Source organism: Hyposmocoma kahamanoa, unplaced genomic scaffold, assembly GCF_003589595.1.
Source record: "Hyposmocoma kahamanoa isolate Upper Pololo Valley unplaced genomic scaffold, ASM358959v1 80, whole genome shotgun sequence".
Taxonomy (NCBI): domain Eukaryota; kingdom Metazoa; phylum Arthropoda; class Insecta; order Lepidoptera; family Cosmopterigidae; genus Hyposmocoma; species Hyposmocoma kahamanoa.
Window position 1 is genome coordinate 10,649,675 of NW_020654051.1, and position 15,529 is coordinate 10,665,203.

At 36.0% G+C, this 15,529-nt stretch overlaps 1 protein-coding gene across 1 annotated transcript in view; it reads left to right on the forward strand.

Annotated features, from left to right (window-relative positions):
* The window catches only part of LOC113233734 (protein LIFEGUARD 4-like), a 92,692-nt gene that overhangs the window by 13,919 nt on the left and 63,244 nt on the right, over positions 1-15,529 (forward strand). Inside the window, exon 2 of the mRNA XM_026468918.1 lies at positions 10,063-10,266. The gene's annotated coding sequence lies outside the window, so the exon portion shown is untranslated. The remainder of the gene's footprint in view (positions 1-10,062; positions 10,267-15,529) is intronic.

Here is a 15,529-nt window from a genome sequence, read left to right on the forward strand (position 1 = left end):
ATTTTGGCGGTGTAAGATGTTCTCTGTTAATACTTGTCACTTTCTCCTTAAGTTCAAGCTATGTATGTTTACTGGATAAATCCCTGTATTCTCTCCTTTCTATGATTTCTTTCTATGCACAGTTCACTCATTGATGTAATCACATACCAAAGCTTTAATATAATGGTCTTTTATCAAGCTTGCATCAGCTCTGGTTTCCTTCCTTTTCTTACCATTTCCTTAACCTGTTCGTGCATAATACTGAAATTATACAGCGCTCAAAAACGTCACCACTTTTCTATATGCCGTAGTGCTTACATTGATTCAATATAATTATTACGGTTTATCACTGACGATGGTTGATTCCGTCAACAGGCATAGTCGTACTGCTCATAGTTCTTGCAAATATTTCTTGTGCATGAAAAAGTAATCCTATGACGGTAGTAGGGTATTTGCCGTTGTGAGATAATTACAAAATTAAAACGCAAGAAAAACGCTTACCATAATAAACACTTAGGTACTAATTAGTAATAATAATAATTATAATAACGCACACACTCAACATTGCCCCGCATTAGGGAAACCCTGTGGCGCGGGTGCCATGGACACACATGTAGGCAACCACAAATTACACCCAAACTCACGAGAGAAATAAATGTAGGCCGTACACATATTTCTCGCGGCCCGAGAATAGAACCTGGGACCTCTGCGTGGCAGTCCGGCATGGTAACCGTTCGGTCACAGAGGCAGTTAGATTTTGTTAAGAGTTACGTTAGATTATTTTTACGTAGGGATGAAGATTATTTATTCGACATTTTAATAATTAGGTAACTCACAGTTTGGAAAGTAGTACGAGAGGTAATTTTGATTACTAATAGTACCTACACTGTATGTATCGTTTAGTTATTCATCAAATTTAAACCAAAATGAAGTAAATCATATCACCTACTTGTCAGAAAATACCTACCTAACTAACCTGATTTACAGTATAAAAAATTTCATTATAATTTCTTAAAGAAACCCTATTGCAGTACACATTCTTGACTTATTGAATTACTAAAAAATATGCATTTAGAGCCTAAAACTTTGAGGAAAACTTAATTTTACTGGCAGAATGTTCCAAAGCAAATACACACCCATTTATAACGCACTCGTTGGCGAAGCACTGACATGTACGGTCTTGTATCACCTCATATAAACTAAACTAGTGTATTTACGTTAATTGCCTTGAAATAAATTTAACTTATTGTAAAGTTGACGTTTGGATTTAGTTTTCTTGTCAAATGTTTCGTTTTTACCAATATAATGCAATCGCAAATCTATGTATTTTTCAGTTACAGCTTTTAATAAACCTATTCTATGATTGAACATGCCTGGTTGTTCCATTGAGTGCATGTGAATTTTTTTAAATATATTTTGTTGTACGAAAGTTTCCATAACAGTTTTACAAATATCTGCTTTCTCCATTACACTTTTAATTCGCAAATATCGCCGTAAATTTTCTTCTGTTTTTTTGCAAATCTTAAAAACATCCTCCGCCGCATATAAAAGTCCGCCCATAGTTTTTATGTCGACCAATTTGTGAAACCATAAGTGATTTGTTGCCAGTAATGCTTTCTTACAGTCAAAACACTTAATTTGTAACCTTTTAGTAGGTGTCTTACAACGAATCCGGCAATATAACCCACAACTTGATCAATATAATTGCATGCGACGTCCGAGTGTTCTATAGCCGATGACAACTGATCACATGTCCCTTGAAGTTGCTGGTCCACTAATGAATTGTTTTCTTCGCACGTGATTTCCTGTTCCAGGTTGTAGCGGTAGCCAATCGAGGAATTATTTATATTTCCCACTGTATTGCCACAGGTTAAAATAGGAATATTTTCTAAAGGAATGGCGTTTCCTGAAAATTTCGAGTCTAACTCAAGGTGCATTACGAGTTTTTTATACTCCGATTTGAATTGCCGTGAGTTCGGATTATTATTAAAGCCTCCCTGACTTCTTATATTTCCGAAAAATAGCTCCACATGATCTTGGCTAAATTTGTATGCTGTCAAAAAGGAAACTTCATTGGTTAGCACTAATGTTGTGTACAGATATTGTATACTTTTTATGCATACTAGTAGACCTAGGACACCTGTATTAGATTGGCATTTTATTAAAGGTAAATTTTCAATGCGAAATATAGTTCTAGTCTCGACCTTTTTTTTTAAATTTCTTTTTCGTTGAATGTTAACACTCAACGAGGTAAAGTATTCTTCAGCTTGCTCCAACCGAGCAAGTATTTTATTAGCATTTTTGGTACATAACGGTTGCTTAAACCCGTAATTATTAAAATTCCGTGAATTTAAAATATCGAAGACATCGTTCAACACTCTTATGCACTCAATAGTAGCAGCAGAGTCTTGAAATTCTGGCAATTTAAGTTCAGTCTCACAGAATTCCTTATCTTTTGCCACACTTTTACTGAATAGTTGGGTGGCCAGTTTCACCTTCTTAATGTCATTTCTGAAGGCAATATGCCTGTGTGTAAGTTTGTTGGCAAGATGCAAACTATTCTTTTATTGTATTTTATGAAGATCTGCAAAAAATTTCCATTTAATCGGTTTTTTATTAGAATTGTATATAATCTCCCTTGCTTCCAACGTATTGCGCATAATTTTTATCATATGACAAGCGTCTAAAAAAATGACCACTTCATAATCCGCGCCTGGGTGCTTAAAATGAGTTTTAAGAGATTTATAGTTAGTAATATCACAACCTAATAATTTCATTGTGGCAATATTACTTTTGCATCCATCAAATGTAACTGATACTATCTTTACTCCAGCCATATGGTATTTTGTTAGCGCAATTTTAATTATATTTGTTTTCATTTCCGTTGTCAAGCTTGTGATTAAAAAATATGCTAGTGGTATTTTCCAGGAATCATTTACGGAGACCAACAAGATAACATATGCTTGAGTCGCAGTTTCATTAAAGTCAGCTGTTTCAATACCCAAGTCCACAACGCCTTCATATTTTTTGCCATTCCATATCTTTTGCTGTCTTATGGACATTTCATCTACAATCATGGCACATATTGTTTCTTTCTCCGTGATTTTAGATTTATCGTTTAATCTATCCAATGTTTCAGCTGTAAAACCTGGTTCAGCTTCAACACTTCTATACCAGTCGTATAAAGTGCTTGGGTGGGGTAAACACGAGTTAAACATTCTTCTCAGGTATGATATCTCGCGGCGCAGCGCATGCGGGACCGGTGGAAAGAGGGCTTGGCGGATCTCCCCTATGGTGCTCGTACCAAAGAGGCGATTCGCCCTGTCCTCGTAGAGTGGGTAAACCGGTCCCATGGGCCACTGTCGTTCCACCTTGTGCAGGTGCTGACCGGGCACGGCTGCTTCGGTCACTACCTGCACAAGGTGGCGAGGAGGGAACCGTCCCCGTCGTGCCACGAGTGCGGCGCTGCGGATGACACCGCGCAGCACACCCTAGAGGTGTGTAGCCGGTGGGATGAGCAGCGCCGCACTCTGATGGGGACTATAGGGCAGGACCTCTCGTTGCCGAGCGTGGTTGCCGCCATGCTCGATAGCGAGGAGTCCTGGGAGGCGGTGGCCTCCTTTTGCACAGAGGTTATGTCGCAAAAGGAGGCTGCGGAGCGGGTGCGCGAGGACGCGGCGGACGCGCACCCGCTCCGGCGCAGACGTACGGGGAGAAGGCGAAGGCAGTTCGCTGCTCGCCTGATCCCCTAGTGAGACCAGCGGGCTCTGGACAGGGACTCCGGAGCCTGCATTGCACGGCCTCACTCGTCTGGGGGGCGGGTCGGAGGACAACCGACTCGTCCGTTGGCGCGGGAGCCCTGGCGCAAGCTAGGCGCCTGGGCGGCGTCGTGGTGAATGTTCACTGATCCCACGGCGCCGACTCAACCGGCGAGAGGGAAACCCGGGGGGGTTTTAGTGGGGTAGGCCTTCCAGTGTGGAGGGAGAGTCCCCACATAACCCCTGAGTCTCCCTGGGCTCAGGGGTATCCATAAAGATTTCCCCCGTCAAAAAAAAAAAAAGGTATTTGTACGCGGCGGGTGAGAAATGTATCGTGATTGCAAATTTTAGGGCTCCGGGAGAATATTTAGCAAAAGGTCTTTTTTTATTTTTAACGTGTTTTAGGTAAAGAGCATTGAACGCATCAGTTACCTCTACATGCTGCGATAAATCTTGTATCAACGATTCTTCAATACCCTGACGTTTTTTTAATAAGGTTAAGGCATTTTTTAAAGTAATACTTTTCTTTTTAAACCGGTTGGTAATCTTTTGTAAATTATTTATTTTTCTATTCTTCATTAGTATTTGCTTTTTGCATGCCCGAAGATCTTTTTTTAATACGACTTTTCTCGGACTGTCCAATATCGATCCTATGCTTAATGATGTAGTCTGAGATTCCAGAGTGGTTATGAGCTCCTCTTGCGAAAATAAACTGGTTGAAAGTGTTTCTGAATCTTGATTTATTTCTGAAGAAATCTGAAAATAACACACATAATATAAACGAAATGCGTTTTAAATAAAAGATTAGGAATAGTTAAATTTGGTAGTGAAACATATTGAAGTTGTCTTACCATATCATCAGGTGCTGAAACACTTGTTATTGCAGTTTCTTTGATTTCAGCTCTGTCATTATTGTTCTCAGTCTAAAAATAAAAAGTTATTTGATATTACAATAATTGTAAGTACCTGCTAAAAACCTTTGATGTGTTCACAATTCAAAACTCATTTATTGCCAAACATGTAATCTTACCGTCTTGTTAGCAGTTAAAATACTAGTTGCTATAGTTTCGTCAAATTTGTCGTTTCTTGTATTATAATTATTGTTCAACTATAAAGAAACACAGCGAAAGTTAATAAATATATGATGTTGTCTAACATTTATTTATATTTATTTAAATCGATAGAAAGGATATAAGCCATGCCTAGGCACCAAAAACCAGTTCTTACTAGCAATGTTGGCAAAGCTGTTTTTTTAATTTTCGTAAGTCTTTGCTGGTTATGTACATATCCGATTGTCTGAAATGAGCCGAGCAAACAAATTTGTATATTTTCGGGATAAAATGTTCTTCTCGTCGCGATTCAGCTATATTTCTCCATAGTGAGCAACGTATAGGATCTCGAGGAAAACTGAAATAAATACGTTTATTATGCCATGCCATAAGAAATGTACCGATGTTTCAATTGTTTTAAATTCAAAATCAACGTAAAGCCAAATTTTCATAATCCTGAAAACCAATTCATAATAAAACCGTTGTGCTTTAGGGAGTTTTGGATGCTTATTACAAAGAAAAGATTGAGTTAGTTAGTTTAGTTAGTTTTGTTTAGTAATATTCTAAAAAAAAAACCTAAAAAAATACTTTCGGGATTATGGAAATTCATGCAAACGTTATTTCGGCCAAATGTATTTTCGGTCTTCTGATTCGTAACCCCAAGCCGTAGAAAGAGTACAACAATATTTGAAAGTATTACTAACATGTACCTATTAAAAATATTTTAATAATAACATTAGCATCAAAGCGACTCTATGAAATTTTTGTTCTAAATATTTCAAACGCTTGTGTTTCAAACAATTGAAATTGACGTGTTGGGTCTCGTTCAGTCTTTTACGCAAGCAATGAGTCGGAAAGAGACAGTTAGCTATTTGATTATTTTGATTGCTTTTGTAATTTATATTTACGATTAATTTAAATATAAATTAAATAGTAAATATACGAGTGCATAAAATTACACTTTTAAATGATAACTATGATAACACAATGTAGTACTTACTGAAAATATGATATACCATCCTGTTTTTTCACTTTAGTTGAGTAATTTTTACAAGATTTTACTACACAATATGGCATCATTGACAAGCGCGCTGTCAGTCGAACAAACGAAGACTAAAGCGGAGTTTGACGCTCTGTATACGATTTTAACGCCTTACAAGTTCGGACACTTTTTAGCGCGGACCCGACGTCCATATAATTGTAAGTCAATGGTCCTGAAGAAAATTTAGGCGCTATTTATAAAAATGAATCTTCATGCGTGAACAGCCACCCTTAGAGTCGGATGATTTCCTTCAAAATGAAATGGGACCACTATGGAAGTACCCCCTTTCCAACTAAAAAATAATCATGAAAATCGGTTCACAAATACCGGAGTTATCGCGTAACATACATGCAAAAAAACATACAGTCGAATTGAGAAAAACATACAGTCGAATTGAGAACCTCCTCCTTTTTTGAAGTCGGTTAAAAATTTGAATGCGTGCCCCACTTTTCGCTGCTAGGTGTAAACATTGATACCAACATCGATCGGAGACGCCCAACCACACACCCCCCAACATCACATTCCGCGAAATAAAAATAACTTAATACAAACGATATCTAAATTGAAGATACATAGTTCCGGACCTCATTCTATATCAATAAAAATCTATAACAAACTCCCAGAATATTTAAAATCAGAATCAAACATAAACAAATTCACTAATGTATTGAAAAAATTATTAATTTCTAAAAGTTATTATGACGTGGACGAGTATCTATCTCCAAGATAAATTATAATTAATGTCTGCCCCTCTCCCTTTCCATGTTGCGATGCCTGTCAAGGTGCATGTGTTTGTTAATGTATAAGTATATTTTTGTAACGACAACACATGTAAAGCACTTATAAATAAATAAATCTACATCTACTACGCCATGTGTGACATTTTCCCAGTCAGTTGCCGAATGTGGAAATTTTGCATTTCTTAACGGATATTTAGATAAGCAAATTTATATGGAACAGCTAGAGGGTTTCATCAGTGCAGAAAATGAAACAAAAAAGTTTGTCTACTTAGAAAATCTTTGTGTTTAATGTCAAAATTGAATGTGAAGCTGTGGAGAAACTTTCTTTTAAGAGTATAGAGAAGAAAGAGAAGAAACACTGCATCTATTACAAGATAGATGATGACAACCTGCTCAGCGTAGTCGTCTTTGTAGACGACTTTTTCGTATTCTGCAATAATGAAGATATGAAGAATAATTTTATGAGCTAATTAAAAGCAATTTTCGTAGTAAAAGATCTAGGTACGCTTAAAGACTGCCTAGGAATGCGTATCACACGAATCGGTAATAACATTTCACTCGATCAAACTAAATGTATTGAGCAAATCATCGAGAAATTTGGCATGTCAGACGCTATCCCCATGACTACCTATAGAACCTGGTCTTCTTCTACCTACGAAAGACTTACCTCACCAGCAGCTCATAGGATGCTTAATGTACATCTCCATTGGCACAAGACCGGATATTTCCCATACAATCTCACTCATAAGCCAATTCAACGCACATTACGGGGAGGAACATTGGCGAGCTGCAAAAAGGGTGTTCCGCTATCTCAACGCCACCAAAGACCTGAAGCTCACTTTTCACAAAACCGATTCCCAACTGATTGTTTTCTCAGGTGCGGACTATGGGTACACCCATAGTCCGCACCTCCTATCCTATTGATTGACGGTCCATACCGGATATGTCTTTCCGTTAAGTAGATCATCTGTTTCGTGGGATTCGCAAAAACCAGGGACAGTTGCACAGTCGATAACCAAATTTCTGAAATTTTCGGCAACATCGACAAATCAGTAACAGTTTTTAGTGACAATCAAAATTCAATTACCATAACAAAGAACAACAGCTATCATTCACGCACTAAGCATATCGACATTAGACATCATTTCATTCGCGACTCCATCTGCCAAAAACAAATTCATGTCGATTACATTTTATACGCGAACAATAACGCGGATATTCTCACTAAACCATTACCTAAACTGCGACATCTAAAATGTACAAAAATGTAAGGTTTAAAATAGGTTAAGTTTAATTTTATTTATATCTGTATAGTTGGTGTTAATACAATATACAAACATACACTGTTTGTATATTGTATTTTAAATTTATTGTTGTACTGTGATTTGTAAATGTTATGCACAAGTTGCTCCCAAATAGCAATATAAATTGCTGTTATATACAAGGTGCTCCTATTACAGGGAGGTACTAAAAGTTATTAATTATAATACAAACACTAGCATCCTTTTTAAGAACATGTTAAAAATTTGATATTTTTAATTGTCACATCTATTGTTTTTCACTTTTTGTCGAATGCATCCTGTGGACACACATACGTTTTTCCCTTTTAGAAAGCTACAAGATACACATACCAATGATCGCTGGCATACACGCCCAACGTCGCGTTCGGCGACACGGGCGGCTTAAAGACGTTTATTGACGTCAGTATCTTTTGTTTTACTCTTTATCTGTTTAGGTTTTTTTTTTGTTTTCTTCATTTATGTTTATTTATTTATTTTGTTTTACTTTTTAATCATTATTGAACACGTCAAACCCATTAGAGAAAAACAATACCTCAAGAAGACACTTAATAAAATCCAGACAGATAAATAGTTACTACCTAACCAAACATGTATACAATTCGGTGACTTCTCCCTCCGCAACGTGTCCGGATCGAAGCCTAAGCGCGCTAATAATGTGACCATTAAGTATTTCTTAAATTCATTGCATAGCGTGTAAAAGAAACTTTTATAAACGTTTGCATTAATGTATGAGAAAATATATGACAACGCATCAATTGGCAATAGCACGACAATCGCGCAAATGATTTTAAATAGGAAATTTATACAATTTTAACATAATTTGTTCAAGAGACGATACAACCTCAAATGGCTTTGGTAGATTCCGCAAAATAGTGAAAGTGTCGAATCAATCACTTTGGTAAAAATATGTGTAAAGTAAACTTGAGGATATAACACGATTCCTAAACGTTTTCACAATGAAAAAAAACATACACTTACCTCAAAATTTTACAAGAAAACCGCTGTATTCAGGTACTTTACATAATTATACCAATGATTTTTTTTATAATCAACTGAACTAAATAGAACACGTATAGTATTATACGATATATATTTTTGAAATGGTTTTAACTTCGTTTTTAAGAAAATAAATTCTGAAATAAAGCCAGTTTTCCTGCCGCTCTAGCCGCGCAATAGAACCGACTCAGTACGGGGAATGTTTAAATTCGATCTGCGGTAGTGTCGAGTGTAATGTAGTTCGTAGGGGAAGTCGGCTCAAAGCGGCCAAAGCAGGCAAAGCGGCTATGCTCGATTGCTCGGTCATTTCAAATGCTATAGATTCCTGTATACAAGGCTGCATAGCCTACTACCCCGCTCTCCCCGGGGCAGTCGCTTGGCACCCATAGGAACTCGCAAGTGTGCGCACTCCTGTGACGAAAATTTTAATTAAGTAGTTCCGTTTTGAAAAATAATGCGACGTAAGTTAATTTGGTGTTGATCATACCTTACTTTCTTTGCTGCGAATATACTATTTTACATCTGGTAGTGTTTTTGTAATATTTGTTTGAAGGTATAGATACATTAGTAGGTTTCAATTTTGTTTTAAAATAAAATCGTCAAGAAGGCAAAGTGACTCTAAAGTGAATATGAAACGTATAAATAGCAAAGTTGTTTCTTGTAAATAGTGAAGAATTATAAACGAAAGACAACGCAGGCATCGTGAGACGAGGTGTGTTATAGATAAAAGAATTCAAAGAAAATAAGGCTTCTAAAAATCCACAAAAGTAGCAAATCTTGTTTTATATCTGTTGATGTTTTTGTAATAGTACATTTTTGTTGATAAATAGATATCCAAATTAAAAGTACCTATCACAGTTCGCATTGCATTTAATGTTATCACCTTCCACAATTATTATTTTCCACAGAACTTTACGCACACTTTAGGCACACCCTCCGGCAATTTGGGTACGGCTTAGTTAATTTACTAACTGTGATCCTGTTTGTAAATTTGTATGAGATTGGCTTTATTGACTAGTGTCAAGGTCGTAACTAATATCTATTGTCTTACCAGTTCTAATTTGGCTCAAAGTTAAGGTACGGCTTTGAGCTGACTTCCCCTATTATTTTTTGAATTTCATTTTTGACGTATGATCATGTGAATGTATTATACCAAATGTACGACATGCTGGCTTACATTTATCTCTAAAATTATAGGGAGGGTACCAACCATATCCAGTGAACGAAAAGGACTCGGCGAACTCGGCTGGATCGTATCCAAATTACCCACCGTATCCAGCGTACCCATTCACAAGTACTGGGTACTCAGGGTACGGAGAGCTAACCGGTTTCAAGCAAGATAACAACACACAAACGTCTGGATTCGAAGATCCATATGAACGGAAAGCGTTCATTTGTAAAGTAATTAAACTAAATCTGTTATAGTTTCTTCACTCATCTTCACTCACTGTGACAACAACCACCGTGGTTCGTTATAGATAAAACAACTGCCAGTATTATTTTGTTTAATTTTTTAAAGGCAAAATCTGTCTCAACACTTATGAACACGAGAGTAGTAGGGATTCGAGAGGTTTCGACCAGTACGTCAGCGCTCACAAAACCCTCTCTTTTTTTAAATTTTTTTTAAATTTATGCCTAAAAAGACAAAAACGGTGATTTCTTCCTTTCTTCCCGTCTCATCTTGTGTCGTGTACCATATTCTAAAACAAATATAATTACTGTCAATTAAGCACATTAAGATACCATTACTGTCATTTTGTATACCTACTTGTGTAATGTATTTACAAATAACACCGAAGTAAAAAACCATCTTGCTGTACTATTTCGTTCACAGTCACATCTATCAATTTGTGCAACAATATCACACTACGAATCTACCTCTGCAAGCTGTTGTACCACTCTACAATCATTACTACGACTAAAACTAGTCCAGTTAATGTTCGATTAGAAATTGAAACTTCTCAAGATATTCCAAGTAATTAATACCAGTGCTTACTGTATAATTATTAACGATCGCCTTGTGGAATATAAAGTAATACTTTGAGTAATACTGTGCGCAAGTTATCGTGATATTTCTAGTTTGAATAATACTTAATATGAGTACTATTGTGGATGTTCAGGGTTTTAAAATTGCAAATAACAAGTTTATTGTGAAACAAATTGCTATTACACGCTATAATCAGGTGCATTTCTTTTTAATTAAAGCTCTATTTCCTTTTTATGACCTAATTAATATCCCGGGCCGGGAGAAATATTTGTATGACCTACATTTATTTCTCTCGTGAGTTTGGGTGTAATTTTTGGTTGTCTATGTGTGTGTCCTTGGCACCCGCGATACAGGGTTTCCCTAGTGCGGGGCTATGTTGAGTGTGTGCGTTATTAAAAAAAAAGAAAAAATATATAGAAAGATAAAACGTAGACAGGATAGAAAGAAATCGGAAAATACGCTGGAGTGAAGGTTTTATACCATATGCCAACCACAAAATGGTGGTTAGTGAATTCCTAAAAGATAAAATTATTTATTGTAAAGGTTTTGAAAAAATGTTGTGGATAAGAGATATAATAGGAAGTAGTAATGTTTATAATTTAGAAAATAATGACTGTCCTAATATTAATAATTTATATGAGGAATATTCATCATGTGCGAATGTATTTAGTTGTTTAAATCATTCTTCAAAAGAATTTACTAAATTTAAAACGAAGAGTTCGTTTTAATGAGATCAACATTTAAAACTAAATTTTCTGTTCATTTGAGCTGAGTAGTTGAAATTTTAAAAATTAAATGTAATGTCATAATAAATAAGTCGGTTCTTGGAGGTCTGCAGAACACCACCACGGTTCGTTTTGTTATTTTTGAGTATCGATTATCACATTGCTAATTTTTATTATTTACATTGCTAATTTTGATTATTTATTACAATTCATTAAATGACCTGCATTTTACTTTCACTTTTGAATTGCTCATGGTAGGGGAGACCGGGCCTGGTAGTTCCCGTGGCAAGTTGTTCTCACAGCAATAACTTTGCAAGGAAAATATATAGCAATACATGTGAAGTGCGTCGTTAAAGCGTGGGGTGATGCGTCTTGTCGGCGGTCATTTCACTTATTCTGGCGACGACGGAAGTGTGACTATGTTCGTGGAGCTGTGAAAACATCACGTTAGTACATTTTTTCTTATTTCAATTTATTGGTCTATCTTTGTTTAGTACGAGCCCTATACCCCACCTAGGTGGGGTCGGGCTCGGCCTGCGGCGCGTGGTCGCTTTCAGATTACGGGGTGTGCTTATACTCTTCGGTGGCACAGTGATTAGTACTATGGGCGCTTGATGAGGAGGTTCCAGATTCTTATTTGAGCCAATTTATGAAAAAAATATTTTTAAGTTGGTCCTAGTCAGGGTATTCTAGGTATTGACTTCAGAATTATCGTTACTCTGGTACTCATAGTACAGGAAATTCCCTAGTTTGAGATCAGAAACTTTTGTCTGGCATTTTTTCCCTAAATACTTCTCTTTTTGGCGTAGCTTCCAATAAAAAAGAATCCAACAGAGAGACGGTCGAGATACAACAACGCTATGAGTTATATCAAGATATTATTTCCACTACATCGGCAAGTATGCCTTACATTTTGAACAATTGTGAAATCTAGTCTTTGGATACTACCTACGTAAGGTGGCGTGCGGACGCTTTGGGCTTCGCCCTCCACAACACCTCGGCCTACGGCCTCGGCACTTATGACTTTAAAAAAATTAACATAGCTCTTTAAAAAAATTACCATTGCTCTTTAATGGCGGCCATACTGATGATAAATGGCAAAAAGTAAATTTTGGCTGCAAATTATTATTAAACACCCATAGACTTATGCCGATTTTCAATCGAATTAGAGCAAATTTTCATCTGCCGCTAAAAACACTTCTATGGCAGCCATATTGAAAAATGGCGAAAAACCAATTTTGATTACAAATTATTATCAAGCACTCCTAGAGACCCCCATATGCCAATTTTCAAATGGATCTGAGCTATTTTTATTCTGCCGCCAACGAACGCTTCTATGACGGCCGTATTTGAAAATGGCATTTCTCGTGGCCTTCACATGCCAATTTTCAGTCGAATCAGAGCAAATCTCTTTCGGCAGCTACTTTTAACGAAAAAAAGCACTTATATGGCAGCCATATTAAAAAATGGCGAAAAGAAATTTTTGACCCCAAATTGTGATTAAGGACTTCTAAAGACCCTCGCATGCCAATTTTCAGCTGGATCAAAGCAAGTTTTTCTTCGGCCGCCATTTTGAAATCGCCATCTTAAATTTGTTTCAATCCAGGCAGTTAACCAGTGTTACCCTCTATGACATTCCTTCGAGCACCTTCTACCTATCTCTAATAGTTTCCGTGATAGGAGGCTTTGAAATTTGTATGGCGGCCATCTTGTTTATTTGAATTTCGAACATTTTTTACTTCCCGCGGAAATTGACCAGGGTGTATCTTATAAAAATGTACAATAATCCCCCCATGTATTATAGTTTTAGCAGGCCGTTGATCACTCATTTACATTTTCCACGTTCAGGTCTTTTCATATTTGATTCTTTACCTTGGAGCCTATCCGCGTACAACGGCATAAATATCTTTTTTCCACCGTATCGGGAAGTATGCGTTCTATTTTTCTAAGTGAGTCTAAACTTGTAGCTTTATATATATAATAGGCCGATTCATACGTAACTTTTCTAAATTGTAGTGACATTAGTAGGGAATCTTATCGTTTGAGAATTTTTTTGATTGATTCTATTACTTTGCCGGTATGTCAGTATTCGTACAACAACATAATTTGGGGCTATAAATTCCTCCCTCGAGGGGTTGGTTGTTCCTATGAACAACTTCCCCAATTGACCTGCAATCATACTTAAAATTCTGATGGCCATTTTTCTTTGTTTTAAGGATGCGAAACTACAAACGGGCTCATGTCAAATATTTAGACAAGATGATACAGTCACTTATGTGTCTCTACTGTGATTCAGATAAAGAAATGAACGATGAATAATATTACTGATGAATGAAGAATAAGAATGTAGTTGTTTTTTTTTAAGTTAGTTGTGCATAATATAAACATTATATACATACAATTATAAAAAGGTAGTTTTTATTTAAGAAAATCTTTGTTATCCTGTCATAATATAGGCGGAACAATTTGCCTCAAAGGCGGTACAACGCGCCCCAAAGCGGGGCTGAATGTTCCACTCCGAAATTTGTCAAAAATTTGCCTCTATGAAAAAGACTATTGAGATATTAGTAGAAATGACTATACTATTACAAAAAGCTATAAACATTTATTCAATATTTCCACGTGTTGAAAATCAAATCCTTCATTTTCAGTACTATAAATCTTCCAAGTTATTTGAAAATCGGAACGTTCAGCCCCGCTCTCCCTTACTTATGTATATACCAGACAAGGAGATTATTGCGAAACCTACTTCTTTATCATAATTGTCTTTGTAAAATTAATATTTAGATATATAATCATCAACGATATTCGACGCGTATGCTGCCGCCGCGCGCATCTCTATACAGAGTTGCCAACTAAGCGATTTTGTCTCTTTATGTGACATTTTGTCATGAAAAGCGTCTTTTATTTCCCTTTAGCGACAAAAAATTTGCTATGTTTTAGCGCGTATTTAATTAGATTTAATCGTTTAACATTCTTTTTATCTTAGTATTCAGGAGTCTTTTGCATAGATATAGAAAAAAAGGAAGATTTGGTATGGGGGTGTGGTTCGCGTCGCCTCGATATGATCAAAATTATCATATCGAGGTGACACGCCTACAAACATCGCCACAGTGACATGGCGATCGTTGTACATACAAGATCTCTCGTAAAGCGTGAAAATACCAAGTTGTAGCAATACACCTTGTGAAATTGGAATGAAAACAAAAATTTTAAAACTAGTGAGATAACATTCCATCGGCTATTTGCATTTTTAGTTACTATTTCTATTATTATTCAATGTTTTCTTTTTGTCTCCATAGAAATTTCTAGACTCAAATATAATGATGTTCATTTACTATGACTGATGTTTATCGACAATAAATTTGTACTGAAATGTTTGAATTTCTTACTATGATCTTTGTAATTAAAGTCCCTATCGAAGCGAAAAGCATTCACGTTAACTTGATTTCTTTTATTTTATTATTATTACTAAACCGTTTATTTCGAGGAACTTTAACACAACTCAAATTTCGAACAACCGTTTCAATTTCATGTCAAATTGTATGTTGCTGTTGCTGTTGCTTGAAGAAAAATGTATGTGTATTATTGTTTTAGATAATTTAGATATTTAAATTCCATTGTACTCGAAAATTAAACGTAAAGTATTTTTAATTTTTAAGTTTTTCCAATGAGTTCAGAATAAAAGAAGGTTGGATTGAAGCTGCAGGAAAATCGAAAGTTTAATTTTCTTATTACTATTTCTTACTTTTTTTAAATTTCCATAGCAAATGCATTTACAAAATAAATAAAATAAAATCGGCTTTATTTTACATGTGCATGCAAATAAATTAGAAACAATTATAGAAAATTACATAAATCCTTCATAAAAAACTTCATAATTTAATTTATTAAATTCGTTGATGGTTCGACGGTTTACTCTTGACAGTGACAGCTTCACCAACCTGTGGTA